This window comes from Passer domesticus, chromosome W (genome assembly GCF_036417665.1).
Source record: "Passer domesticus isolate bPasDom1 chromosome W, bPasDom1.hap1, whole genome shotgun sequence".
Lineage (NCBI taxonomy): Eukaryota > Metazoa > Chordata > Aves > Passeriformes > Passeridae > Passer > Passer domesticus.
In genome coordinates, this window is record NC_087511.1 from 25,253,147 (window position 1) to 25,278,510 (window position 25,364).

The following is a 25,364-nucleotide window of genomic DNA, read 5'->3' on the forward strand; positions in this document are numbered from 1 at the left end:
AACGGGAAGAGCAAGGTTATCCATGGTGGGCTGGAACAGAACTAGCAACAAGCACAGCAAAGTTGTCCAAGAACACCTTGCATTCGAATGCTAATGCCAATACAGGAGGCAGGCGAGTGGTAAGCCATGAACTTCTAGCAGTTAGAAAGCTGCGGACACAGTCCGGGTGTTGTGCGGCTTCACTCTTCGCATCCTAGAAGGTACCGCGCTCTCCGACTCTCGGATGCGATCAAGCGGCTATTCGCGCAGAGAGCACTGTGCCGGTCTCTGTGCGCTCCGGAGCTCTCTTTCTGCCCAAAGACCCCTGGCAGCGGCACTTAACTTCGGACAGCTCCGTATCTCCCTATTCTGCATTTCTTGTCTTCTGCAGCTCAGCAAAATGCTTTTCCACTCTGTCTAGCAAGGAGAAACGGTGCCAGCACAGTATACGTCTCCGGACTTGTGTTCTAAATTCCCGACTTCTCGGCATCTCAGAAACTAACAGGACGAGCAAGGTTTTCCATGGTGGGCTGGGACAGAACTAGCAACAAGCACAGCAAAGTCGTCCAAGAATACCTTGCATTCGAATGCTAATGCCAATACATGAGGCAGGCGAGTGTTAAGTCATGAACATCTAGCAGTTAGACAGCTGCGGACACAGTCCGGGTGTTGTGCGGCGTCACTCTTCGCATCCTAGAAGGTACCGCGCTCTCCGTCTCTCGGATGCGATCAAGCGGCTATTCGTGCAGAGAGCACTGTGCCGGTCTCTGTGCGCTCCGGGGCTCTCTTTCTGCCCAAAGACGCCTGGCAGCGGCACTTAACTTCGGACAGCTCCGTATCTCCGTATTCTGCATTTCTTGTCTTCTGCAGCTCAGCAAAATTCTTTTCCACTCTGTCTAGCAAGGAGAAACTGTGCCAGCACAGTATACCTCCCCGGACTTGTGTTCTAAATTATCGACTTCTTGGCATCTCAGAAACTAACGGGAAGAGCAATGTTATCCATGGTGGGCTGGGGCAGAACTAGCAACAAGCACAGCAAAGTCGTCCAAGAATACTTTGCATTCGAATGCTAATGCCAATACATGAGGCAGGCGAGTGGTAAGCCATGAACTTCTAGCAGTTAGAAAGCTGCGGACACAGTCCGGGTGTTGTGCGGCGTCACTCTTCGCGTCCTAGAAGGTACCGCGCTCTCCGTCTCTCGGATGCGATCAAGCGGCTATTCGCGCAGAGAGCACTGTGCCGGTCTCTGTGCGCTCCGGAGCTCTCTTTCTGCCCAAAGACGCCTGGCAGCGGCACTTAACTTCGGACAGCTCCGTATCTCCCTATTCTGCATTTCTTGTCTTCTGCATCTCAGCAAAATGCTTTTCCACTCTGTCTAGCAAGGAGAAACTGTGCCAGCACAGTATACCTCCCCGGACTTGTGTTCTAAATTCCCGACTTCTCGGCATCTCAGAAACTAACGGGAAGAGCAAGGTTTTCCATGGTGGGCTGGAACAGAACTAGCAAAAAGCACAGCAAAGTTGTCCAAGAATACCTTGCATTCGAATGCTAATGCCAATACATGAGGCAGGCGAGTGGTAAGCCATGAACTTCTAGCAGTTAGAAAGCTGCGGACACAGTCCGGGTGTTGTGCGGCTTCACTCTTCGCATCCTAGAAGGCACCGCCCTCTCCGTCTCTTGGATGCGATCAGGCGGCTATTCGCGCAGAGAGCACTGTGCCGGTCTCTGTGCGCTCCGGAGCTCTCTTTCTGCCCAAAGACGCCTGGCAGCGGCACTTAACTTCGGACAGCTCCGTATCTCCGTATTCTGCATTTCTTGTCTTCTGCATCTCAGCAAAATGCTTTTCCACTCTGTCTAGCAAGGAGAGACTGTGCCAGCACAGTATACGTCTCCGGACTTGTGTTCTAAATTCCCGACTTCTCGGCATCTCAGAAACTAACGGGAAGAGCAAGGTTATCCATGGTGGGCTGGGACAGAACTAGCAACAAGCACAGCAAAGTTGTCCAAGAATACCTTGCATTCGAATGCTAATGCCAATACATGAGGCAGGCGAGTGGTAAGCCATGAACATCTAGCAGTTAGAAAGCTGCGGACACAGTCCGGGTGTTGTGCGGCTTCACTCTTCGCATCCTAGAAGGTACCGCGCTCTCCGACTCTCGGATGCGATCAAGCGGCTATTAACGCAGAGAGCACTGTGCCGGTATCTGTGCGCTCCGGGGCTCCCTTTCTGCCCAAAGACGCCTGGCAGCGGCACTTAACTTCGGACAGCTCCGTATGTCCCTATTCTGCATTTCTTGTCTTCTGCATCTCAGCAAAATGCTTTTCCACTCTGTCTAGCAAGGAGAAACGGTGCCAGCACAGTATACCTCCCCGGACTTGTGTTCTAAATTCCCGACTTCTCGGCATCTCAGAAACTAACGGGAAGATCAAGGTCATCCATGGTGGGCTGGGGCAGAACTAGCAACAAGAACAGCAAAGTCGTCCAAGAATACTTTGCATTCGAATGCTAATGCCAATACATGAGGCAGGCGAGTGGTAAGCCATGAACTTCTAGCAGTTAGAAAGCTGCGGACACAGTCCGGGTGTTGTGCGGCGTCACTCTTCGCATCCTAGAAGGTACCGCGCTCTCCGTCTCTCGGATGCGATCAAGCAGCTATTCGCGCAGAGAGCACTGTTCCGGTCTCTGTGCGCTCCGGAGCTCTCTTTCTGCCCAAAGACGCCTGGCAGCGGCACTTAACTTCGGACAGCTCCGTATCTCCCTATTCTGCATTTCTTGTCTTCTGCATCTCAGCAAAATGCTTTTCCACTCTGTCTAGCAAGGAGAAACTGTGCCAGCACAGTATACCTCCCCGGACTTTTGTTCTAAATTCCCGACTTCTCGGCATCTCAGAAACTAACGGGAAGAGCAAGGTTATCCATGGTGGGCTGGAACAGAACTAGCAACAAGCACAGCAAAGTTGTCCAAGAACACCTTGCATTCGAATGCTAATGCCAATACAGGAGGCAGGCGAGTGGTAAGCCATGAACTTCTAGCAGTTAGAAAGCTGCGGACACAGTCCGGGTGTTGTGCGGCTTCACTCTTCGCATCCTAGAAGGTACCGCGCTCTCCGACTCTCGGATGCGATCAAGCGGCTATTCGCGCAGAGAGCACTGTGCCGGTCTCTGTGCGCTCCGGAGCTCTCTTTCTGCCCAAAGACCCCTGGCAGCGGCACTTAACTTCGGACAGCTCCGTATCTCCGTATTCTGCATTTCTTGTCTTCTGCAGCTCAGCAAAATGCTTTTCCACTCTGTCTAGCAAGGAGAAACGGTGCCAGCACAGTATACGTCTCCGGACTTGTGTTCTAAATTCCCGACTTCTCGGCATCTCAGAAACTAACAGGACGAGCAAGGTTTTCCATGGTGGGCTGGGACAGAACTAGCAACAAGCACAGCAAAGTCGTCCAAGAATACCTTGCATTCGAATGCTAATGCCAATACATGAGGCAGGCGAGTGTTAAGTCATGAACATCTAGCAGTTAGACAGCTGCGGACACAGTCCGGGTGTTGTGCGGCGTCACTCTTCGCATCCTAGAAGGTACCGCGCTCTCCGTCTCTCGGATGCGATCAAGCGGCTATTCGCGCAGAGAGCACTGTGCCGGTCTCTGTGCGCTCCGGGGCTCTCTTTCTGCCCAAAGACGCCTGGCAGCGGCACTTAACTTCGGACAGCTCCGTATCTCCGTATTCTGCATTTCTTGTCTTCTGCAGCTCAGCAAAATTCTTTTCCACTCTGTCTAGCAAGGAGAAACTGTGCCAGCACAGTATACCTCCCCGGACTTGTGTTCTAAATTATCGACTTCTTGGCATCTCAGAAACTAACGGGAAGAGCAATGTTATCCATGGTGGGCTGGGGCAGAACTAGCAACAAGCACAGCAAAGTCGTCCAAGAATACTTTGCATTCGAATGCTAATGCCAATACATGAGGCAGGCGAGTGGTAAGCCATGAACTTCTAGCAGTTAGAAAGCTGCGGACACAGTCCGGGTGTTGTGCGGCGTCACTCTTCGCGTCCTAGAAGGTACCGCGCTCTCCGTCTCTCGGATGCGATCAAGCGGCTATTCGCGCAGAGAACACTGTGCCGGTCTCTGTGCGCTCCGGAGCTCTCTTTCTGCCCAAAGACGCCTGGCAGCGGCACTTAATTTCAGACAGCTCCGTATCTCCCTATTCTGCATTTCTTGTCTTCTGCATCTCAGCAAAATGCTTTTCCACTCTGTCTAGCAAGGAGAAACGGTGCCAGCACAGTATACGTCTCCGGAGTGGTGTTCTAAATTCCCGACTTCTAGGCATCTCAGAAACTAACGGGACGAGCAAGGTTATCCATGGTGGGCTGGAACAGAACTAGCAACAAGCACAGCAAAGTTGTCCAAGAATACCTTGCATTCGAATGCTAATGCCAATACATGAGGCAGGCGAGTGGTAAGCCATGAACTTCTAGCAGTTAGAAAGCTGCGGACACAGTCCGGGTGTTGTGCGGCTTCACTCTTCGCATCCTAGAAGGCACCGCCCTCTCCGTCTCTCGGATGCGATCAGGCGGCTATTCGCGCAGAGAGCACTGTGCCGGTCTCTGTGCGCTCCGGAGCTCTCTTTCTGCCCAAAGACGCCTGGCAGCGGCACTTAACTTCGGACAGCTCCGTATCTCCCTATTCTGCATTTCTTGTCTTCTGCATCTCAGCAAAATGCTTTTCCACTCTGTCTAGCAAGGAGAAACTGTGCCAGCACAGTATACGTCTCCGGACTTGTGTTCTAAATTCCCGACTTCTCGGCATCTCAGAAACTAACAGGACGGACAAGGTTTTCCATGGTGGGCTGGAACAGAACTAGCAACAAGCACAGCAAAGTCGTCCAAGAATACCTTGCATTCGAATGCTAATGCCAATACATGAGGCAGGCGAGTGGTAAGTGATGAACATCTAGCAGTTAGAAAGCTGCGGACACAGTCCGGGTGTTGTGCGGCGTCACTCTTCGCATTCTAGAAGGTACCGCGCTCTCCGTCTCTCGGATGCGATCAAGCGGCTATTCGCGCAGAGAGCACTGTGCCGGTCTCTGCGCGCTCCAGAGCTCTCTTTCTGCCCAAAGACGCCTGGCAGCGGCACTTAACTTCGGACAGCTCCGTATCTCCGTATTCTGCATTTCTTGTCTTCTGCATCTCAGCAAAATGCTTTTCCACTCTGTCTAGCAAGGAGAAACTGTGCCAGCACAGTATACCTCCCCGGACTTTTGTTCTAAATTCCCGCCTTCTCGGCATCTCAGAAACTAACGGGAAGAGCAAGGTTTTCCATGGTGGGCTGGAACAGAACTAGCAACAAGCACAGCAAAGTTGTCCAAGAACACCTTGCATTCGAATGCTAATGCCAATACATGAGGCAGGCGAGTGGTAAGCCATGAACTTCTAGCAGTTAGAAAGCTGCGGACACAGTCCGGGTGTTGTGCGGCTTCACTCTTCGCATCCTAGAAGGTACCGCGCTCTCCGACTCTCGGATGCGATCAAGCGGCTATTCGCGCAGAGAGCACTGTGCCGGTCTCTGTGCGCTCCGGAGCTCTCTTTCTGCCCAAAGACCCCTGGCAGCGGCACTTAACTTCGGACAGCTCCATATCTCCGTATTCTGCATTTCTTGTCTTCTGCAGCTCAGCAAAATGCTTTTCCACTCTGTCTAGCAAGGAGAAACGGTGCCAGCACAGTATACCTCTCCGGACTTGTGTTCTAAATTCCCGACTTCTCGGCATCTCAGAAACTAACAGGACGAGCAAGGTTTTCCATGGTGGGCTGGGACAGAACTAGCAACAAGCACAGCAAAGTCGTCCAAGAATACCTTGCATTCGAATGCTAATGCCAATACATGAGGCAGGCGAGTGTTCAGTCATGAACATCTAGCAGTTAGACAGCTGCGGACACAGTCCGGGTGTTGTGCGGCGTCACTCTTCGCATCCTAGAAGGTACCGCGCTCTCCGTCTCTCGGATGCGATCAAGCGGCTATTCGCGCAGAGAGCACTGTGCCGGTCTCTGTGCGCTCCGGGGCTCTCTTTCTGCCCAAAGACGCCTGGCAGCGGCACTTAACTTCGGACAGCTCCGTATCTCCCTATTCTGCATTTCTTGTCTTCTGCAGCTCAGCAAAATTCTTTTCCACTCTGTCTAGCAAGGAGAAACTGTGCCAGCACAGTATACCTCCCCGGACTTGTGTTCTAAATTCTCGACTTCTTGGCATCTCAGAAACTAACGGGAAGAGCAATGTAATCCATGGTGGGCTGGGGCAGAACTAGCAACAAGCACAGCAAAGTCGTCCAAGAATACTTTGCATTCGAATGCTAATGCCAATACATGAGGCAGGCGAGTGGTAAGCCATGAACTTCTAGAAGTTAGAAAGCTGCGGACACAGTCCGGGTGTTGTGCGGCTTCACTCTTCGCGTCCTAGAAGGTACCGCGCTCTCCGTCTCTCGGATGCGATCAAGCGGCTATTCGCGCAGAGAGCACTGTGCCGGTCTCTGTGCGCTCCGGAGCTCTCTTTCTGCCCAAAGACGCCTGGCAGCGGCACTTAACTTCGGACAGCTCCGTATCTCCGTATTCTGCATTTCTTGTCTTCTGCATCTCAGCAAAATGCTTTTCCACTCTGTCTAGCAAGGAGAAACTGTGCCAGCGCAGTATACGTCTCCGGACTTGTGTTCTAAATTCCCGACTTCTCGGCATCTGAGAAACTAAGGGGACGAGCAAGGTTTTCCATGGTGGGCTGGGACAGAACTAGCAACAAGCACAGCAAAGTCGTCCAAGAATACCTTGCATTCGAATGCTAATGCCAATACATGAGGCAGGCAAGTGGTAAGCCATGAACGTCTAGCAGTTAGAAAGCTGCGGACACAGTCCGGGTGTTGTGCGGCTTCACTCTTCGCATCCTAGAAGGTACCGCGCTCTCCGTTTCTCGGATGCGATCAAGCGGCTATTCGCGCAGAGAGCACTGTGCCGGTCTCTGTGCGCTCCAGGGCTCTCTTTCTGCCCAAAGACGCCTGGCGGCGGCACTTAACTTCGGACAGCTCAGTATCTCCGTATTCTGCATTTCTTGTCTTCTGCAGCTCAGCAAAATGCTTTTCCACTCTGTCTAGCAAGGAGAAACTGTGCCAGCACAGTATACGTCTCCGGACTTGTGTTCTAAATTCCCGACTTCTCGGCATCTCAGAAACTAACGGGAAGAGCAAGGTTTTCCATGGTGGGCTGGAACAGAACTAGCAACAAGCACAGCAAAGTTCTCCAAGAATACCTTGCATTCGAATGCTAATGCCAATACATGAGGCAGGCGAGTGGAAAGCCATGAACTTCTAGCATTTAGAAAGCTGCGGACACAGTCCGGGTGTTGTGCGGCTTCACTCTTCGCATCCTAGAAGGTACCGCGCTCTCCGTCTCTCGGATGCGATCAAGCAGCTATTCGCGCAGAGAGCACTGTGCCGGTCTCTGTGCGCTCCGGAGCTCTCTTTCTGCCCAAAGACGCCTGGCAGCGGCACTTAACTTCGGACAGCTCCGTATCTCCCTATTCTGCATTTCTTGTCTTCTGCATCTCAGCAAAATGCTTTTCCACTCTGTCTAGCAAGGAGAAACTGTGCCAGCACAGTATACATCTCCGGACTTGTGTTCTAAATTCCCGACTTCTCGGCATCCCAGAAACTAACGGGAGAGCAAGGTTTTCCATGGTGGGCTGGAACAGAACTAGCAACAAGCACAGCAAAGTTGTCCAAGAATACCTTGCATTTGAATGCTAATGCCAATACATGAGGCAGGCGAGTGGTAAGCCATGAACTTCTAGCAGTTAGAAAGCTGCGGACACAGTCCGGGTGTTGTGCGGCTTCACTCTTCGCATCCTAGAAGGTACCGCGCTCTCCGTCTCTCGGATGCGATCAAGCGGCTATTCGCGCAGAGAGCACTGTGCCGGTCTCTGTGCGCTCCGGGGCTCTCTTTCTGCCCAAAGACGCCTGGCAGCGGCACTTAACTTCGGACAGCTCCGTATCTCCCTATTCTGCATTTCTTGTCTTCTGCATCTCAGCAAAATGCTTTTCCACTCTGTCTAGCAAGGATAAACTGTGCCAGCACAGTATACGTCTCCGGACTTGTGTTCTAAATTCCCGACTTCTCGGCATCTCAGAAACTAACGGGAAGAGCAAGGTTATCCATGGTGAGCTGGGACAGAACTAGCAACAAGCACAGCAAAGTTGTCCAAGAATACCTTGCATTCGAATGCTAATGCCAATACATGAGGCAGGCGAGTGGTAAGCCATGAACATCTAGCAGTTAGAAAGCTGCGGACACAGTCCGGGTGTTGTGCGGCGTCACTCTTCGCATCCTAGAAGGTACCGCGCTCTCCGTCTCTCGGATGCGATCAAGCGGCTATTCGCGCAGAGAGCACTGTGCCGGTCTCTGCGCGCTCCAGAGCTCTCTTTCTGCTCAAAGACGCCTGGCAGCGGCACTTAACTTCGGACAGCTCCGTATGTCCCTATTCTGCATTTCTTGTCTTCTGCATCTCAGCAAAATGCTTTTCCACTCTGTCTAGCAAGGAGAAACTGAGCCAGCACAGTATACCTCCCCGGACTTGTGTTCTAAATTCCCGACTTCTCGGCATCTCAGAAACTAACGGGAAGATCAAGGTTATCCATGGTGGGCTGGGGCAGAACTAGCAACAAGCACAGCAAAGTCGTCCAAGAATACTTTGCATTCGAATGCTAATGCCAATACATGAGGCAGGCGAGTGGTAAGCCATCAACTTCTAGCAGTTAGAAAGCTGCGGACACAGTCCGGGTGTTGTGCGGCGTCACTCTTCGCATCCTAGAAGGTACCGCGCTCTCCGTCCCTCGGATGCGATCAAGCGGCTATTCGCGCAGAGAGCACTGTGCCGGTCTCTGTGCGCTCCGGAGCTCTCTTTCTGCTCAAAGACGCCTGGCAGCGGCACTTAACTTCGGACAGCTCCGTATGTCCCTATTCTGCATTTCTTGTCTTCTGCAGCTCAGCAAAATGCTTTTCCACTCTGTCTAGCAAGGAGAAACTGTGCCAGCACAGTATACGTCTCCGGACTTGTGTTCTAAATTCCCGACTTCTCGGCATCTCAGAAACTAACGGGAAGAGCAAGGTTTTCCATGGTGGGCTGGAACAGAACTAGCAACAAGCACAGCAAAGTTCTCCAAGAATACCTTGCATTCGAATGCTAATGCCAATACATGAGGCAGGCGAGTGGAAAGCCATGAACTTCTAGCATTTAGAAAGCTGCGGACACAGTCCGGGTGTTGTGCGGCTTCACTCTTCGCATCCTAGAAGGTACCGCGCTCTCCGTCTCTCGGATGCGATCAAGCGGCTATTCGCGCAGAGAGCACTGTGCCGGTCTCTGTGCGCTCCGGGGCTCTCTTTCTGCCCAAAGACGCCTGGCAGCGGCACTTAACTTCGGACAGCTCCGTATCTCCGTATTCTGCATTTCTTGTCTTCTGCATCTCAGCAAAATGCTTTTCCACTCTGTCTAGCAAGGAGAAACTGTGCCAGCACAGTATACCTCCCCGGACTTTTGTTCTAAATTCCCGCCTTCTCGGCATCTCAGAAACTAACGGGAAGAGCAAGGTTTTCCATGGTGGGCTGGAACAGAACTAGCAACAAGCACAGCAAAGTTGTCCAAGAACACCTTGCATTCGAATGCTAATGCCAATACATGAGGCAGGCGAGTGGTAAGCCATGAACTTCTAGCAGTTAGAAAGCTGCGGACACAGTCCGGGTGTTGTGCGGCTTCACTCTTCGCATCCTAGAAGGTACCGCGCTCTCCGACTCTCGGATGCGATCAAGCGGCTATTCGCGCAGAGAGCACTGTGCCGGTCTCTGTGCGCTCCGGAGCTCTCTTTCTGCCCAAAGACCCCTGGCAGCGGCACTTAACTTCGGACAGCTCCATATCTCCGTATTCTGCATTTCTTGTCTTCTGCAGCTCAGCAAAATGCTTTTCCACTCTGTCTAGCAAGGAGAAACGGTGCCAGCACAGTATACGTCTCCGGACTTGTGTTCTAAATTCCCGACTTCTCGGCATCTCAGAAACTAACAGGACGAGCAAGGTTTTCCATGGTGGGCTGGGACAGAACTAGCAACAAGCACAGCAAAGTCGTCCAAGAATACCTTGCATTCGAATGCTAATGCCAATACATGAGGCAGGCGAGTGTTCAGTCATGAACATCTAGCAGTTAGACAGCTGCGGACACAGTCCGGGTGTTGTGCGGCGTCACTCTTCGCATCCTAGAAGGTACCGCGCTCTCCGTCTCTCGGATGCGATCAAGCGGCTATTCGCGCAGAGAGCACTGTGCCGGTCTCTGTGCGCTCCGGGGCTCTCTTTCTGCCCAAAGACGCCTGGCAGCGGCACTTAACTTCGGACAGCTCCGTATCTCCGTATTCTGCATTTCTTGTCTTCTGCAGCTCAGCAAAATTCTTTTCCACTCTGTCTAGCAAGGAGAAACTGTGCCAGCACAGTATACCTCCCCGGACTTGTGTTCTAAATTCTCGACTTCTTGGCATCTCAGAAACTAACGGGAAGAGCAATGTAATCCATGGTGGGCTGGAACAGAACTAGCAACAAGCACAGCAAAGTCGTCCAAGAATACTTTGCATTCGAATGCTAATGCCAATACATGAGGCAGGCGAGTGGTAAGCCATGAACTTCTAGAAGTTAGAAAGCTGCGGACACAGTCCGGGTGTTGTGCGGCTTCACTCTTCGCGTCCTAGAAGGTACCGCGCTCTCCGTCTCTCGGATGCGATCAAGCGGCTATTCGCGCAGAGAGCACTGTGCCGGTCTCTGTGCGCTCCGGAGCTCTCTTTCTGCCCAAAGACGCCTGGCAGCGGCACTTAACTTCGGACAGCTCCGTATCTCCGTATTCTGCATTTCTTGTCTTCTGCATCTCAGCAAAATGCTTTTCCACTCTGTCTAGCAAGGAGAAACTGTGCCAGCGCAGTATACGTCTCCGGACTTGTGTTCTAAATTCCCGACTTCTCGGCATCTGAGAAACTAAGGGGACGAGCAAGGTTTTCCATGGTGGGCTGGGACAGAACTAGCAACAAGCACAGCAAAGTCGTCCAAGAATACCTTGCATTCGAATGCTAATGCCAATACATGAGGCAGGCAAGTGGTAAGCCATGAACGTCTAGCAGTTAGAAAGCTGCGGACACAGTCCGGGTGTTGTGCGGCTTCACTCTTCGCATCCTAGAAGGTACCGCGCTCTCCGTCTCTCGGATGCGATCAAGCAGCTATTCGCGCAGAGAGCACTGTGCCGGTCTCTGTGCGCTCCGGAGCTCTCTTTCTGCCCAAAGACGCCTGGCAGCGGCACTTAACTTCGGACAGCTCCGTATCTCCCTATTCTGCATTTCTTGTCTTCTGCATCTCAGCAAAATGCTTTTCCACTCTGTCTAGCAAGGAGAAACTGTGCCAGCACAGTATACATCTCCGGACTTGTGTTCTAAATTCCCGACTTCTCGGCATCCCAGAAACTAACGGGAGAGCAAGGTTTTCCATGGTGGGCTGGAACAGAACTAGCAACAAGCACAGCAAAGTTGTCCAAGAATACCTTGCATTTGAATGCTAATGCCAATACATGAGGCAGGCGAGTGGTAAGCCATGAACTTCTAGCAGTTAGAAAGCTGCGGACACAGTCCGGGTGTTGTGCGGCTTCACTCTTCGCATCCTAGAAGGTACCGCGCTCTCCGTCTCTCGGATGCGATCAAGCGGCTATTCGCGCAGAGAGCACTGTGCCGGTCTCTGTGCGCTCCGGGGCTCTCTTTCTGCCCAAAGACGCCTGGCAGCGGCACTTAACTTCGGACAGCTCCGTATCTCCCTATTCTGCATTTCTTGTCTTCTGCATCTCAGCAAAATGCTTTTCCACTCTGTCTAGCAAGGATAAACTGTGCCAGCACAGTATACGTCTCCGGACTTGTGTTCTAAATTCCCGACTTCTCGGCATCTCAGAAACTAACGGGAAGAGCAAGGTTATCCATGGTGAGCTGGGACAGAACTAGCAACAAGCACAGCAAAGTTGTCCAAGAATACCTTGCATTCGAATGCTAATGCCAATACATGAGGCAGGCGAGTGGTAAGCCATGAACATCTAGCAGTTAGAAAGCTGCGGACACAGTCCGGGTGTTGTGCGGCGTCACTCTTCGCATCCTAGAAGGTACCGCGCTCTCCGTCTCTCGGATGCGATCAAGCGGCTATTCGCGCAGAGAGCACTGTGCCGGTCTCTGCGCGCTCCAGAGCTCTCTTTCTGCTCAAAGACGCCTGGCAGCGGCACTTAACTTCGGACAGCTCCGTATGTCCCTATTCTGCATTTCTTGTCTTCTGCATCTCAGCAAAATGCTTTTCCACTCTGTCTAGCAAGGAGAAACTGAGCCAGCACAGTATACCTCCCCGGACTTGTGTTCTAAATTCCCGACTTCTCGGCATCTCAGAAACTAACGGGAAGATCAAGGTTATCCATGGTGGGCTGGGGCAGAACTAGCAACAAGCACAGCAAAGTCGTCCAAGAATACTTTGCATTCGAATGCTAATGCCAATACATGAGGCAGGCGAGTGGTAAGCCATCAACTTCTAGCAGTTAGAAAGCTGCGGACACAGTCCGGGTGTTGTGCGGCGTCACTCTTCGCATCCTAGAAGGTACCGCGCTCTCCGTCCCTCGGATGCGATCAAGCGGCTATTCGCGCAGAGAGCACTGTGCCGGTCTCTGTGCGCTCCGGAGCTCTCTTTCTGCTCAAAGACGCCTGGCAGCGGCACTTAACTTCGGACAGCTCCGTATGTCCCTATTCTGCATTTCTTGTCTTCTGCAGCTCAGCAAAATGCTTTTCCACTCTGTCTAGCAAGGAGAAACTGTGCCAGCACAGTATACGTCTCCGGACTTGTGTTCTAAATTCCCGACTTCTCGGCATCTCAGAAACTAACGGGAAGAGCAAGGTTTTCCATGGTGGGCTGGAACAGAACTAGCAACAAGCACAGCAAAGTTCTCCAAGAATACCTTGCATTCGAATGCTAATGCCAATACATGAGGCAGGCGAGTGGAAAGCCATGAACTTCTAGCATTTAGAAAGCTGCGGACACAGTCCGGGTGTTGTGCGGCTTCACTCTTCGCATCCTAGAAGGTACCGCGCTCTCCGTCTCTCGGATGCGATCAAGCAGCTATTCGCGCAGAGAGCACTGTGCCGGTCTCTGTGCGCTCCGGAGCTCTCTTTCTGCCCAAAGACGCCTGGCAGCGGCACTTAACTTCGGACAGCTCCGTATCTCCCTATTCTGCATTTCTTGTCTTCTGCATCTCAGCAAAATGCTTTTCCACTCTGTCTAGCAAGGAGAAACTGTGCCAGCACAGTATACATCTCCGGACTTGTGTTCTAAATTCCCGACTTCTCGGCATCCCAGAAACTAACGGGAGAGCAAGGTTTTCCATGGTGGGCTGGAACAGAACTAGCAACAAGCACAGCAAAGTTGTCCAAGAATACCTTGCATTTGAATGCTAATGCCAATACATGAGGCAGGCGAGTGGTAAGCCATGAACTTCTAGCAGTTAGAAAGCTGCGGACACAGTCCGGGTGTTGTGCGGCTTCACTCTTCGCATCCTAGAAGGTACCGCGCTCTCCGTCTCTCGGATGCGATCAAGCGGCTATTCGCGCAGAGAGCACTGTGCCGGTCTCTGTGCGCTCCGGGGCTCTCTTTCTGCCCAAAGACGCCTGGCAGCGGCACTTAACTTCGGACAGCTCCGTATCTCCCTATTCTGCATTTCTTGTCTTCTGCATCTCAGCAAAATGCTTTTCCACTCTGTCTAGCAAGGATAAACTGTGCCAGCACAGTATACGTCTCCGGACTTGTGTTCTAAATTCCCGACTTCTCGGCATCTCAGAAACTAACGGGAAGAGCAAGGTTATCCATGGTGAGCTGGGACAGAACTAGCAACAAGCACAGCAAAGTTGTCCAAGAATACCTTGCATTCGAATGCTAATGCCAATACATGATTCAGGCGAGTGGTAAGCCATGAACATCTAGCAGTTAGAAAGCTGCGGACACAGTCCGGGTGTTGTGCGGCGTCACTCTTCGCATCCTAGAAGGTACCGCGCTCTCCGTCTCTCGGATGCGATCAAGCGGCTATTCGCGCAGAGAGCACTGTGCCGGTCTCTGTGCGCTCCGGAGCTCTCTTTCTGCTCAAAGACGCCTGGCAGCGGCACTTAACTTCGGACAGCTCCGTATGTCCCTATTCTGCATTTCTTGTCTTCTGCATCTCAGCAAAATGCTTTTCCACTCTGTCTAGCAAGGAGAAACTGTGCCAGCACAGTATACCTCCCCGGACTTGTGTTCTAAATTCCCGACTTCTCGGCATCTCAGAAACTAACGGGAAGATCAAGGTTATCCATGGTGGGCTGGGGCAGAACTAGCAACAAGCACAGCAAAGTCGTCCAAGAATACTTTGCATTCGAATGCTAATGCCAATACATGAGGAAGGCGAGTGGTAAGCCATCAACTTCTAGCAGTTAGAAAGCTGCGGACACAGTCCGGGTGTTGTGCGGCGTCACTCTTCGCATCCTAGAAGGTACCGCGCTCTCCGTCCCTCGGATGCGATCAAGCGGCTATTCGCGCAGAGAGCACTGTGCCGGTCTCTGTGCGCTCCGGAGCTCTCTTTCTGCTCAAAGACGCCTGGCAGCGGCACTTAACTTCGGACAGCTCCGTATGTCCCTATTCTGCATTTCTTGTCTTCTGCATCTCAGCAAAATGCTTTTCCACTCTGTCTAGCAAGGAGAAACTGTGCCAGCACAGTATACCTCCCCGGACTTGTGTTCTAAATTCCCGACTTCTCGGCATCTCAGAAACTAACGGGAAGATCAAGGTTATCCATGGTGGGCTGGGGCAGAACTAGCAACAAGCACAGCAAAGTCGTTCAAGAATACTTTGCATTCGAATGCTAATGCCAATACATGAGGCAGGCGGGTGGTAAGCCATGAACTTCTAGCAGTTAGAAAGCTGCGGACACAGTCCGGGTGTTGTGCGGTGTCACTCTTCGCATCCTAGAAGGTACCGCGCTCTCCGTCTCTCGGATGCGATCAAGCGGCTATTCGCGCAGAGAGCACTGTACCGGTCTCTGTGCGCTCCGGAGCTCTCTTTCTGCCCAAAGACGCCTGGCAGCGGCACTTAACTTCGGACAGCTCCGTATCTCCCTATTCTGCATTTCTTGTCTTCTGCATCTCAGCAAAATGCTTTTCCACTCTGTCTAGCAAGGAGAAACTGTGCCAGCACAGTATACCTCCCCGGACTTGTGTTCTAAATTCCCGACATCTCGGCATCTCAGAAACTAACGGGAAGAGCAAGGTTTTCCATGGTGGGCTGGGACAGAACTAGCAACAAGCACAGCAAAGTTGTCCAAGAATACCTTGCATTTGAATGCTAATGCCAATACATGAGGCAGGCGAGTGGTAAGCCATGAACATCTAGCAGTTAGAAAGCTGCGGACACAGTCCGGGTGTTGTGCGGCTTCACTCTTCGCATCCTAGAAGGTACCGCGCTCTCCGTCTCTCGGATGCGATCAAGCGGCTATTCGCGCAGAGAGCACTGTGCCGGTCTCTGTGCGCTCCGGAGCTCTCTTTCTGCCCAAAGACGCCTGGCAGCGGCACTTAACTTCGGACAGCTCCGTATCTCCCTATTCTGCATTTCTTGTCTTCTGCATCTCAGCAAAATGCTTTTCCACTCTGTCTAGCAAGGAGAAACTGTGCCAGCACAGTATACGTCTCCGGACTTGTGTTCTAAATTCCCGACTTCTTGGCATCTCAGAAACTAACGGGAAGAGCAATGTAATCCATGGTGGGCTGGGGCAGAACTAGCAACAAGCACAGCAAAGTCGTCCAAGAATACTTTGCATTCGAATGCTAATGCCAATACATGAGGCAGGCGAGTGGTAAGCCATGAACTTCTAGAAGTTAGAAAGCTGCGGACACAGTCCGGGTGTTGTGCGGCTTCACTCTTCGCGTCCTAGAAGGTACCGCGCTCTCTGTCTCTCGGATGCGATCAAGCGGCTATTCGCGCAGAGAGCACTGTGCCAGGCTCTGTGCGCTCCGGAGCTCTCTTTCTGCCCAAAGACGCCTGGCAGCGGCACTTAACGTCGGACAGCTCCGTATCTCCGTATTCTGCATTTCTTGTCTTCTGCATCTCAGCAAAATGCTTTTCCACTCTGTCTAGCAAGGAGAAACTGTGCCAGCGCAGTATACGTCTCCGGACTTGTGTTCTAAATTCCCGACTTCTCGGCATCTCAGAAACTAACGGGACGAGCAAGGTTTTCCATGGTGGGCTGGGACAGAACTAGCAACAAGCACAGCAAAGTCGTCCAAGAATACCTTGCATTCGAATGCTAATGCCAATACATGAGGCAGGCGAGTGGTAAGCCATGAACGTCTAGCAGTTAGAAAGCTGCGGACACAGTCCGGGTGTTGTGCGGCTTCACTCTTCGCATCCTAGAAGGTACCGCGCTCTCCGTTTCTCGGATGCGATCAAGCGGCTATTCGCGCAGAGAGCACTGTGCCGGTCTCTGTGCGCTCCAGGGCTCTCTTTCTGCCCAAAGACGCCTGGCGGCGGCACTTAACTTCGGACAGCTCAGTATCTCCCTATTCTGCATTTCTTGTCTTCTGCAGCTCAGCAAAATGCTTTTCCACTCTGTCTAGCAAGGAGAAACTGTGCCAGCACAGTATACGTCTCCGGACTTGTGTTCTAAATTCCCGACTTCTCGGCATCTCAGAAACTAACGGGAAGAGCAAGGTTTTCCATGGTGGGCTGGAACAGAACTAGCAACAAGCACAGCAAAGTTCTCCAAGAATACCTTGCATTCGAATGCTAATGCCAATACATGAGGCAGGCGAGTGGAAAGCCATGAACTTCTAGCAGTTAGAAAGCTGCGGACACAGTCCGGGTGTTGTGCGGCTTCACTCTTCGCATCCTAGAAGGTACCGCGCTCTCCGTCTCTCGGATGCGATCAAGCAGCTATTCGCGCAGAGAGCACTGTGCCGGTCTCTGTGCGCTCCGGAGCTCTCTTTCTGCCCAAAGACGCCTGGCAGCGGCACTTAACTTCGGACAGCTCCGTATCTCCCTATTCTGCATTTCTTGTCTTCTGCATCTCAGCAAAATGCTTTTCCACTCTGTCTAGCAAGGAGAAACTGTGCCAGCACAGTATACATCTCCGGACTTGTGTTCTAAATTCCCGACTTCTCGGCATCCCAGAAACTAACGGGAGAGCAAGGTTTTCCATGGTGGGCTGGAACAGAACTAGCAACAAGCACAGCAAAGTTGTCCAAGAATACCTTGCATTTGAATGCTAATGCCAATACATGAGGCAGGCGAGTGGTAAGCCATGAACTTCTAGCAGTTAGAAAGCTGCGGACACAGTCCGGGTGTTGTGCGGTGTCACTCTTCGCATCCTAGTAGGTACCGCGCTCTCCGTCTCTCGGATGCGATCAAGCGGCTATTCGCGCAGAGAGCACTGTGCCGGTCTCTGTGCGCTCCGGAGCTCTCTTTCTGCCCAAAGACGCCTGGCAGCGGCACTTAACTTCGGACAGCTCCGTATCTCCCTATTCTGCATTTCTTGTCTTCTGCATCTCAGCAAAATGCTTTTCCACTCTGTCTAGCAAGGAGAAACTGTGCCAGCACAGTATACCTCCCCGGACTTGTGTTCTAAATTCCCGACTTCTCGGCATCTCAGAAACTAACGGGAAGAGCAAGGTTTTCCATGGTGGGCTGGAACAGAACTAGCAAAAAGCAAAGCAAAGTTGTCCAAGAATACCTTGCATTCGAATGCTAATGCCAATACATGAGGCAGGCGAGTGGTAAGCCATGAACTTCTAGCAGTTAGAAAGCTGCGGACACAGTCCGGGTGTTGTGCGGCTTCACTCTTCGCATCCTAGAAGGTACCGCGCTCTCCGTCTCTCGGATGCGATCAAGCGGCTATTCGCGCAGAGAGCACTGTGCCGGTCTCTGTGCGCTCCGGGGCTCTCTTTCTGCCCAAAGACGCCTGGCAGCGGCACTTAACTTCGGACAGCTCCGTATCTCCCTATTCTGCATTTCTTGTCTTCTGCATCTCAGCAAAATGCTTTTCCACTCTGTCTAGCAAGGAGAAACTGTGCCAGCACAGTATACGTCTCCGGACTTGTGTTCTAAATTCCCGACTTCTCGGCATCTCAGAAACTAACGGGAAGAGCAAGGTTATCCATGGTGAGCTGGGACAGAACTAGCAACAAGCACAGCAAAGTTGTCCAAGAATACCTTGCATTCGAATGCTAATGCCAATACATGAGGCAGGCGAGTGGTAAGCCATGAACATCTAGCAGTTAGAAAGCTGCGGACACAGTCCGGGTGTTGTGCGGCGTCACTCTTCGCATCCTAGAAGGTACCGCGCTCTCCGTCTCTCGGATGCGATCAAGCGGCTATTCGCGCAGAGAGCACTGTGCCGGTCTCTGTGCGCTCCGGAGCTCTCTTTCTGCTCAAAGACGCCTGGCAGCGGCACTTAACTTCGGACAGCTCCGTATGTCCCTATTCTGCATTTCTTGTCTTCTGCATCTCAGCAAAATGCTTTTCCACTCTGTCTAGCAAGGAGAAACTGTGCCAGCACAGTATACCTCCCCGGACTTGTGTTCTAAATTCCCGACTTCTCGGCATCTCAGAAACTAACGGGAAGATCAAGGTTATCCATGGTGGGCTGGGGCAGAACTAGCAACAAGCACAGCAAAGTTGTCCAAGAATACCTTGCATTCGAATGCTAATGCCAATACATGAGGCAGGCGAGTGGTAAGCCATGAACATCTAGCAGTTAGAAAGCTGCGGACACAGTCCGGGTGTTGTGCGGCGTCACTCTTCGCATCCTAGAAGGTACCGCGCTCTCCGTCTCTCGGATGCGATCAAGCGGCTATTCGCGCAGAGAGCACTGTGCCGGTCTCTGTGCGCTCCGGAGCTCTCTTTCTGCTCAAAGACGCCTGGCAGCGGCACTTAACTTCGGACAGCTCCGTATATCCCTATTCTGCATTTCTTGTCTTCTGCATCTCAGCAAAATGCTTTTCCACTCTGTCTAGCAAGGAGAAACTGTGCCAGCACAGTATACATCTCCGGACTTGTGTTCTAAATTCCCGACATCTCGGCATCTCAGAAACTAACGGGAAGAGCAAGGTTTTCCATGGTGGGCTGGGACAGAACTAGCAACAAGCACAGCAAAGTTGTCCAAGAATACCTTGCATTCGAATGCTAATGCCAATACATGAGGCAGGCGAGTGGTAAGCCATGAACATCTAGCAGTTAGAAAGCTGCGGACACAGTCCGGGTGTTGTGCGGCTTCACTCTTCGCATCCTAGAAGGTACCGCGCTCTCTGTTTCTCGGATGCGATCAAGCGGCTATTCGCGCAGAGAGCACTGTGCCGGTCTCTGTGCGCTCCGGAGCTCTCTTTCTGCCCAAAGACGCCTGGAAGCGGCACTTAACTTCGGACAGCTCCGTATCTCCCTATTCTGCATTTCTTGTCTTCTGCATCTCAGCAAAATGCTTTTCCACTCTGTCTAGCAAGGAGAAACTGTGCCAGCACAGTATACGTCTCCGGACTTGTGTTCTAAATTCCCGACTTCTCGGCATCTCAGAAACTAACGGGAAGAGCAAGGTTATCCATGGTGGGCTGGGACAGAACTAGCAACAAGCACAGCAAAGTTGTCCAAGAATACCTTGCATTCGAATGCTAATGCCAATACATGAGGCAGGCGAGTGGTAAGCCATGAACATCTAGCAGTTAGAAAGCTGCGGACACAGTCCGGGTGTTGTGCGGCTTCACTCTTCGCATCCTAGAAGGTACCGCGCTCTCCGTCTCTCGGATGCGATCAAGCGGCTATTCGCGCAGAGAGCACTGTGCCGGTCTCTGTGCGCTCCGGAGCTCTCTTTCTGCCCAAAGACGCCTGGCAGCGGCACTTAACTTCAGACAGCTCCGTATCTCCCTATTCTGCATTTCTTGTCTTCTGCATCTCAGCAAAATGCTTTTCCACTCTGTCTAGTAAGGAGAAACTGTGCCAGCACAGTATACCTCCCCGGACTTGTGTTCTAAATTCCCGACATCTCGGCATCACAGAAACTAACGGGAAGAGCAAGGTTTTCCATGGTGGGCTGGGACAGAACTAGCAACAAGCACAGCAAAGTTGTCCAATTATACCTTGCATTCGAATGCTAATGCCAATACATGAGGCAGGCGAGTGGTAAGCCATGAACATCTAGCAGTTAGAAAGCTGCGGACACAGTCCGGGTGTTGTGCGGCTTCACTCTTCGCATCCTAGAAGGTACGGCGCTCTCCGTTTCTCGGATGCGATCAAGCGGCTATTCGCGCAGAGAGCACTGTGCCGGTCTCTGTGCGCTCCGGAGCTCTCTTTCTGCCCAAAGATGCCTGGCAGCGGCACTTAACTTCGGACAGCTCCGTATCTCCGTATTCTGCATTTCTTGTCTTCTGCATCTCAGCAAAATGCTTTTCCACTCTGTCTAGCAAGGAGAAACTGTGCCAGCACAGTATACCTCCCCGGACTTGTGTTCTAAATTCCCGACTTCTCGGCATCTCAGAAACTAACGGGAAGAGCAAGGTTTTCCATGGTGGGCTGGAACAGAACTAGCAACAAGCACAGCAAAGTTGTCCAAGAACACCTTGCATTCGAATGCTAATGCCAATACATGAGGCAGGCGAGTGGTAAGCCATGAACTTCTAGCAGTTAGAAAGCTGCGGACACAGTCCGGGTGTTGTGCGGCTTCACTCTTCGCATCCTAGAAGGTACCGCGCTCTCCGACTCTCGGATGCGATCAAGCGGCTATTAACGCAGAGAGCACTGTGCCGGTCTCTGTGCGCTCCGGGGCTCCCTTTCTGCCCAAAGACGCCTGGCAGCGGCACTTAACTTCGGACAGCTCCGTATCTCCCTATTCTGCATTTCTTGTCTTCTGCATCTCAGCAAAATGCTTTTCCACTCTGTCAAGCAAGGAGAAACTGTGCCAGCACAGTATACGTCGCCGGACTTGTGTTCTAAATTCCCGACTTCTCGGCATCTCAGAAACTAACGGGAAGAGCAAGGTTATCCATGGTGGGCTGGGACAGAACTAGCAACAAGCACAGCAAAGTTGTCCAAGAATACCTTGCATTCGAATGCTAATGCCAATACATGAGGCAGGCGAGTGGTAAGCCATGAACATCTAGCAGTTAGAAAGCTGCGGACACAGTCCGGGTGTTGTGCGGCTTCAGTCTTCGCATCCTAGAAGGTACCGCGCTCTCCGTCTCTCGGATGCGATCAAGCGGCTATTCGCGCAGAGAGCACTGTGCCGGTCTCTGTGCGCTCCGGAGCTCTCTTTCTGCTCAAAGACGCCTGGCAGCGGCACTTAACTTCGGACAGCTCCGTATGTCCCTATTCTGCATTTCTTGTCTTCTGCATCTCAGCAAAATGCTTTTCCACTCTGTCTAGCAAGGAGAAACTGTGCCAGCACAGTATACCTCCCCGGACTTGTGTTCTAAATTCCCGACTTCTCGGCATCTCAGAAACTAACGGGAAGATCAAGGTTATCCATGGTGGGCTGGGGCAGAACTAGCAACAAGCACAGCAAAGTCGTCCAAGAATACTTTGCATTCGAATGCTAATGCCAATACATGAGGCAGGCGAGTGGTAAGCCATGAACATCTAGCAGTTAGAAAGCTGCGGACACAGTCCGGGTGTTGTGCGGCGTCACTCTTCGCATCCTAGAAGGTACCGCGCTCTCCGTCTCTCGGATGCGATCAAGCAGCTATTCGCGCAGAGAGCACTGTTCCGGTCTCTGTGCGCTCCGGAGCTCTCTTTCTGCCCAAAGATGCCTGGCAGCGGCACTTAACTTCGGACAGCTCCGTATCTCCGTATTCTGCATTTCTTGTCTTCTGCATCTCAGCAAAATGCTTTTCCACTCTGTCTAGCAAGGAGAAACTGTGCCAGCACAGTATACCTCCCCGGACTTGTGTTCTAAATTCCCGACTTCTCGGCATCTCAGAAACTAACGGGAAGAGCAAGGTTTTCCATGGTGGGCTGGAACAGAACTAGCAACAAGCACAGCAAAGTTGTCCAAGAACACCTTGCATTCGAATGCTAATGCCAATACATGAGGCAGGCGAGTGGTAAGCCATGAACTTCTAGCAGTTAGAAAGCTGCGGACACAGTCCGGGTGTTGTGCGGCTTCACTCTTCGCATCCTAGAAGGTACCGCGCTCTCCGACTCTCGGATGCGATCAAGCGGCTATTAACGCAGAGAGCACTGTGCCGGTCTCTGTGCGCTCCGGGGCTCCCTTTCTGCCCAAAGACGCCTGGCAGCGGCACTTAACTTCGGACAGCTCCGTATCTCCCTATTCTGCATTTCTTGTCTTCTGCATCTCAGCAAAATGCTTTTCCACTCTGTCAAGCAAGGAGAAACTGTGCCAGCACAGTATACGTCGCTGGACTTGTGTTCTAAATTCCCGACTTCTCGGCATCTCAGAAACTAACGGGAAGAGCAAGGTTATCCATGGTGGGCTGGGACAGAACTAGCAACAAGCACAGCAAAGTTGTCCAAGAATACCTTGCATTCGAATGCTAATGCCAATACATGAGGCAGGCGAGTGGTAAGCCATGAACATCTAGCAGTTAGAAAGCTGCGGACACAGTCCGGGTGTTGTGCGGCTTCACTCTTCGCATCCTAGAAGGTACCGCGCTCTCCGTCTCTCGGATGCGATCAAGCGGCTATTCGCGCAGAGAGCACTGTGCCGGTCTCTGTGCGCTCCGGAGCTCTCTTTCTGCTCAAAGACGCCTGGCAGCGGCACTTAACTTCGGACAGCTCCGTATGTCCCTATTCTGCATTTCTTGTCTTCTGCATCTCAGCAAAATGCTTTTCCACTCTGTCTAGCAAGGAGAAACTGTGCCAGCACAGTATACCTCCCCGGACTTGTGTTCTAAATTCCCGACTTCTCGGCATCTCAGAAACTAACGGGAAGATCAAGGTTATCCATGGTGGGCTGGGGCAGAACTAGCAACAAGCACAGCAAAGTCGTCCAAGAATACTTTGCATTCGAATGCTAATGCCAATACATGAGGCAGGCGAGTGGTAAGCCATGAACTTCTAGCAGTTAGAAAGCTGCGGACACAGTCCGGGTGTTGTGCGGCGTCACTCTTCGCATCCTAGAAGGTACCGCGCTCTCCGTCTCTCGGATGCGATCAAGCAGCTATTCGCGCAGAGAGCACTGTTCCGGTCTCTGTGCGCTCCGGAGCTCTCTTTCTGCCCAAAGACGCCTGGCAGCGGCACTTAACTTCGGACAGCTCCGTATCTCCCTATTCTGCATTTCTTGTCTTCTGCATCTCAGCAAAATGCTTTTCCACTCTGTCTAGCAAGGAGAAACTGTGCCAGCACAGTATACCTCCCCGGACTTGTGTTCTAAATTCCCGACTTCTCGGCATCTCAGAAACTAACGGGAAGATCAAGGTTATCCATGGTGGGCTGGGGCAGAACTAGCAACAAGCACAGCAAAGTCGTCCAAGAATACTTTGCATTCGAATGCTAATGCCAATACATGAGGCAGGCGAGTGGTAAGCCATGAACTTCGAGCAGTTAGAAAGCTGCGGACACAGTCCGGGTGTTGTGCGGCGTCACTCTTCGCATCCTAGATGGTACCGCGCTCTCCGTCTCTCGGATGCGATCAAGCAGCTATTCGCGCAGAGAGCACTGTTCCGGTCTCTGTGCGCTCCGGAGCTCTCTTTCTGCCCAAAGACGCCTGGCAGCGGCACTTAACTTCGGACAGCTCCGTATCTCCCTATTCTGCATTTCTTGTCTTCTGCATCTCAGCAAAATGCTTTTCCACTCTGTCTAGCAAGGAGAAACTGTGCCAGCACAGTATACCTCCCCGGACTTTTGTTCTAAATTCCCGACTTCTCGGCATCTCAGAAACTAACGGGAAGAGCAAGGTTATCCATGGTGGGCTGGAACAGAACTAGCAACAAGCACAGCAAAGTTGTCCAAGAATACCTTGCATTCGAATGCTAATGCCAATACATGAGGCAGGCGAGTGGTAAGCCATGAACTTCTAGCAGTTAGAAAGCTGCGGACACAGTCCGGGTGTTGTGCGGCTTCACTCTTCGCATCCTAGAAGGCACCGCCCTCTCCGTCTCTCGGATGCGATCAGGCGGCTATTCGCGCAGAGAGCACTGTGCCGGTCTCTGTGCGCTCCGTAGCTCTCTTTCTGCCCAAAGACGCCTGGCAGCGGCACTTAACTTCGGACAGCTCCGTATCTCCCTATTCTGCATTTCTTGTCTTCTGCATCTCAGCAAAATGCTTTTCCACTCTGTCTAGCAAGGAGAAACTGTGCCAGCACAGTATACCTCCCCGGACTTTTGTTCTAAATTCCCGACTTCTCGGCATCTCAGAAACTAACGGGAAGAGCAAGGTTATCCATGGTGGGCTGGAACAGAACTAGCAACAAGCACAGCAAAGTTGTCCAAGAATACCTTGCATTCGAATGCTAATGCCAATACATGAGGCAGGCGAGTGGTAAGCCATGAACTTCTAGCAGTTAGAAAGCTGCGGACACAGTCCGGGTGTTGTGCGGCTTCACTCTTCGCATCCTAGAAGGCACCGCCCTCTCCGTCTCTCGGATGCGATCAGGCGGCTATTCGCGCAGAGAGCACTGTGCCGGTCTCTGTGCGCTCCGGAGCTCTCTTTCTGCCCAAAGACGCCTGGCAGCGGCACTTAACTTCGGACAGCTCCGTATCTCCCTATTCTGCATTTCTTGTCTTCTGCATCTCAGCAAAATGCTTTTCCACTCTGTCTAGCAAGGAGAAACTGTGCCAGCACAGTATACGTCTCCGGACTTGTGTTCTAAATTCCCGACTTCTCGGCATCTCAGAAACTAACAGGACGGACAAGGTTTTCCATGGTGGGCTGGGACAGAACTAGCAACAAGCACAGCAAAGTCGTCCAAGAATACCTTGCATTCGAATGCTAATGCCAATACATGAGGCAGGCGAGTGGTAAGTCATGAACATCTAGCAGTTAGAAAGCTGCGGACACAGTCCGGGTGTTGTGCGGCATCACTCTTCGCATTCTAGAAGGTACCACGCTCTCCGTCTCTCGGATGCGATCAAGCGGCTATTCGCGCAGAGAGCACTGTGCCGGTCTCTGTGCGCTCCAGAGCTCTCTTTCTGCCCAAAGACGCCTGGCAGCGGCACTTAACTTCGGACAGCTCCGTATCTCCGTATTCTGCATTTCTTGTCTTCTGCATCTCAGCAAAATGCTTTTCCACTCTGTCTAGCAAGGAGAAACTGTGCCAGCACAGTATACGTCTCCGGACTTGTGTTCTAAATTCCCGACT